Consider the following 5,568-nt stretch of genomic DNA (forward strand, 5'->3'; position numbering starts at 1 on the left):
ATTAGGGAAAATTTGGACTCAAATTGGGCCCTTAAAGGATTGTTATACATTCTTTCTCTACAAAAATGGGCTCATTGTAAGATTCCTCCCTCCAGCTTTTGAGGTGTAAAGGTGTAAGAACCTCCCCTTCTGTTCTTGTAATTATTCCCCTCGCTGAAATAGAAGAAAGAACGTGTTTTACCCTATTTTGGCCTAGAGAGAGAAAATATCTAGAGAGAGATAATCCAAAATTGAGATATCTTTGGATATAAAAATCCTCCTAGTGTCTGATATGGTTTCCCCTGAAACAGAAGTTCAAAATAAATTCTTCAAAGTGCATTAGGAATCAATTAAAAAGGATTTAAAAGACCTTAGCTTAAGGGTCAAGATTTTTTGAAAATTTTGGATTATGGTCAATGAACTTTTCAATATATATATATATGTATATATATATATATATATATGTATATATATATATATATATATATATTTGGGAGGAAAGTTTTACATAAAAATACACTAAAATGTGAAAAGTATCAAAAAGTCATTATTTTATTGGCCTCAAAAAACACCCTTCTATTTTGGGATATAAAATATCAGAATGCATCTTGTAATCATTAGATAGCATAGAAGTTAGGAAGATATGACAAGAATAAAGATTTTGAGGAAGTTATGAAGATATGACAAGATTGTTATGAGGTAGTTATGAATAAAAAATGATATGAAAATTTCACTTTTTAGGTTTATGTATGCATAAGGAAAGTTTTTTTATGGAAAAACTCAAAAAATGAAAATTTTAAAAAACTCAATTTTTGGGCCCCCTTATGGGTGAAAAGTGAAACCTTGGGAATGGTGATGCAGCTTGCATCTAAAAGTAGTGCAACTTGCATTCTATTTTTGGTACAAAATATTAGAATGCACCTTGCAATCATTAGATATTATAGAAGTTATAAAGATATGACAAGATTGTTATGAGATAGTTATGACTAAGAAATTATATAAGTCTCTCAAAACCTCATTCGGAGGAATGCTCTTCTCTCATTGGTGAAGCCAGCATAACATCAACACTTGCACCCTTAAGGGCTCCACATAACATAAGCACTTGCATCCTTAAGAGCTCAACATGAGTTATACCAAGATATAAGGAGCTCCATAGAACAGGACTGCGAGGATTTGCAAGTTTCTAAAATAGACCCCATTTAGAATTGTCAGAGGGCCAAGTGTGCCACTATACACATTAGGTACTCTTGAAAAAACTGAGAGCCAAAAAGAGGATGAAAGTGAATGGGAATATGAAACAGAAATGGTATCTAGAGCTGAAACAAAAACTTAAACATCCATGGTTCCTCTAGAAGATTCTATCATAGTATGGTTAGATTTCCCTACAGGAAATGATGTTAAGTGCAAACGTTCATTGATTAGCCCCCCTCGAGCTAGTCTTGACAATAGACAATTGGGTATCATTCGGACAACCTAAACGCATCTCTATAGAAAATGGTCTTGCAAGAGGAGCCAATGGACAAAACATTGAAGTTCCCAGTTACTTTAGCTATGCTACTCAAACCATTGATGGAGATGTGGACCATGTTACCCTAGATTCCCTTGAGTATGATGCCATCCTTGGTGGAACTTTGAGAGATCCCTGTTCCCCACCGATCAACGGATTCGGGGTACTAGCAGCGGAAGTAGCACATCATGCGTGGGTAGGGGTCTCACACTCGGGGCCTCGCCCACCACGGATATCCGGACAAGAGACTAATCCGTCGGTTTGTCCAAAACCGAAACTGGAAAAACTTCCTTTACTCGGAAAGCATGGGCGATTCCACCAGGATAACTCTTTACTCTAACGTAGTCAAGATCATTACGGATCGACTGATCTGACTGCACCTTTAACGGTACTTGGTCAATTCAAGGAAGAAACTTGCACTTGGATCATTGGGATCAACGCTTTTTTCCCCATCAAGAGGCACAGCCGTTGATTCCTATCCATAGAACAATTTCTATCCGGGATTTACTTTATCTATCGTAAAAACAAAAGTTGAGTCTCGATTTATGGATCCATCAGTCCAGCCTAACCCCATCCAATCCCATGGGTTAGCCAACCGCCCAACCACTGTAGTGATGAGATCCAATTTGGAATTTGGTTAGGTTTTGTCCCGGGTACCAAGGAAAAGAGTTCCAAGGCCCCCTAGCCGGAAGTTCATGCAAACATAAAACTAGCCACACCACTTACACACCCAATATGAAATTGCCTTTTTCTTAGCTTCAGCTAAGAAACAATCCTTTAATGAAACCATAGTACCACTGATCACAATCTTCCAATTTATTAGCTTCAGCTAACTTTAAAATAATCCTTAGCTTCAGCTAACTTTAAAACAATCCTTTAATGAAACCATAGTACCACTGATCACAATCTTCCAATTTATTTGGTTGATTCATAATTTCCCATCATTCCTTCATCAGAGTATCTATGGCATCATTGGCAACTAGAACGCTCACCACCTGTCCACACAGGGGCCTTTTCAATAGTTCCTAGTCCATAATACTTGGCAATATAATCACTTATAAAAATCAAGATGGACTCTCGTTGAAGATCAGCAAGATCAACCAACAGATCCATATAAAAGAGCCATGGACTCATCCGTTGAGGACCAGCAAGGTCAGTCAACCAGATCCATGCCCGGTTTCACAAAACAACTCTTACTCCTTGTTCCAATATCTTCCACGACGCACGTGTGGGTATCTTCGGCGACCCAGAGCCCGAGCACCGTATGGTCAGCACCCTCTAGGATCCTTCGCAGGTGACCTAGCGCTTCACTCATAGGCCGCTTCCTTGGTCCCTCATCCACCGTACCGGAAGCTCACCATTTAAATCGAACCGAGGCTGGTCAAGACCTCGGTTGACCTTGCTACGCGAGACGTCCTCCATTGACTCTCCGTCAGCAGTTGCAACTTTAACAGTTAGGTCTTCATGACCTTAATCCATAAGACGGTCAAAATGCTTCCCCAGCATTCTTGACATAAAACAGTCATTTACAAACAGCATTTACAAACAGTTTACAAATACAGTTTCTATATTAACTCTCATTTTTCCACATTGTTCCTCATTAATCCACATTACTTATTCCACATTCCATTCAATGTGTACTCATTCTCATCCATTTCCTCATATCGACGACACATTAATTCACATACACATTCACCTTCACATCCATACATCCACATTTACATGTATACATCCATTTTCACATCCTCATTTATACATCCACATCCCATATCCACATTCATACATACACATCCATATCCACATCCAACATCCACATTCACATTCACATCCACATTCACATCCTCATTTATACATCCACATCCACATCCACATTCACATCCATACATCCACATCTACATGCATACCTCCATTTTCACATCCTCATTTATACATCCACATCCCTTATCTACATTCATACATACACATCCATATCCACATCCATACATCCACATCCACACCCACATTCATATTCACATCCATATATCCACCTCTACATGCATACATCCATTATCACGTCCTCATTCATACATCCACATCCACATACATATATACATCCACATCCACATACATACATACATCCACATCCACATTCTCATTCACATCTATACATCCACATCTACATCCACATACATACATACATCCACATCCACATTTCCATTCACATCTATACATCCACATTCATATACATCCACATCCACATTCCCATTCACATCTATACATCCACATCTACATCCACATACATACATACATCCATATCCACATTCCCATTCATATCTATACATCCACATCTACAGCCACATCTACATCCACATTCACATCCACATTCCCATTCACATCTATACATCCACATCTACATCCACATTCACATCCACATTCCCATTCACATCTATACATCCACATCTACATCTATATCCACATTCACATCTATGCATATACATCTTCATGCATACATCCATTTTCACGTTCATATATCCATTTTCACATTCATACATCCATACTCCCATCTCCACATCCACACATCCACATACATACATCCATTTCCACATTCCCATTCATGTAACCCCATATGCCTTCACATCTAATCTTTTACATCACATCCATTCTCGTCCTATCACAACCCATATGCATCTTATCCTATCACATACACTTCTTACCTCATCCCATACACATCTTATCACATCTTAATTCATCTTATCACCTCTTATCATCTCTTATACACCTCTTATCACATCCTATCACATCTCATATCTATTTATAGAATACAAGAGAACTCTTATATTTGATAGAAGATTTCTTTACACATTTACTTATGCATAAATTCCATTTAAGGAGATTAATACTTCTGAAGAAAAATCAATCTTTTATGCATCTTCCTATGCATAAATTCAATTTAGATGAGAATGACACTTTTGAATTAAAAATCATTTTTTAAAATGCATCTTCTTATGCATAAAGTCAATTTGGTAGGAATTACACTTTTAGAATAAAAGAATTTCTCTTATGCATCTAAGTTATGCATAAAATCCATTTATGATGAAAATCACACTTTTAGTATAAAAAGAATATCTTTTATGCATACCTCCATGCATGAAATCCAATTATGATAAAAGTTACATTTTTATAATAAAATAATCAACTTTTATGCATACCTCTATGCATGAAATTCAATTGTGACAAAAGTAACACTTTTTACATTAAAATAATCATCTTTTATCCATACCTCTATACATGAAATCCAATATGATAAAAGTATCACTTTTGATATTAAAAAAAATTATCCTTTATGCATACTTCTATGCATGAAAATTAAAAATGATAAAAGTAACACTTTTGATATAAAAATTTTCCTTTATGCATACTTCTATGCATGAAAATTAAAAATGGTAAAAGTAACACTTTTAATATAAAAAATTATCTTTTATGCATACTTCTATGCATGAAAATTAAAAATGATAAAAGTAACACTTTTGATATAAAAAAATTTCCTTTATGCATACTTCTATGCATGAAAATAAAAAATGATAAAAGTAACACTTTTGATATAAAAATTTTCCTTCATGCATACTTCTATGCATGAAAATTAAAAATGGTAAAAATAACACTTTTGATATAAAAATTTATCCATTATGCATACTTCTATGCATGAAACAAAAATGGTAAAAATAACACTTTTGATATAAAAATTTATCCGTTATGCATAATATTAAAAATCAATTTCTCCATGATTGTAATGAAATTCTTTCAATTAATCTAGGATGATAATTCCTAGAATATGGTAGGAAGTCCTCTTTTTATGCTTTGAATGAGATTATTTTATGCATAATTTTTATAAAAATTTTGCCATAGCTCCGCTGCTATGACTGATAAATCTCAATTTTTCTAAGGGATAATGCTTATCATTAAGAAAATAATTAAAATAATCTCTAATTGGATTATCAATCCATAATGGATTGAATCATTAATATACATAAACTAAAAGCATAGAAAAAAGCCATTAATTTGGCCTCAAGCATAGCTTAATCTTGGGTTAAGGAAAAGCTTTA

The sequence above is a fragment of the Cibotium barometz genome, chromosome 6 (genome assembly GCF_041138505.1).
Source record: "Cibotium barometz isolate CiBa-2024 chromosome 6, ASM4113850v1, whole genome shotgun sequence".
Lineage (NCBI taxonomy): Eukaryota > Viridiplantae > Streptophyta > Polypodiopsida > Cyatheales > Cibotiaceae > Cibotium > Cibotium barometz.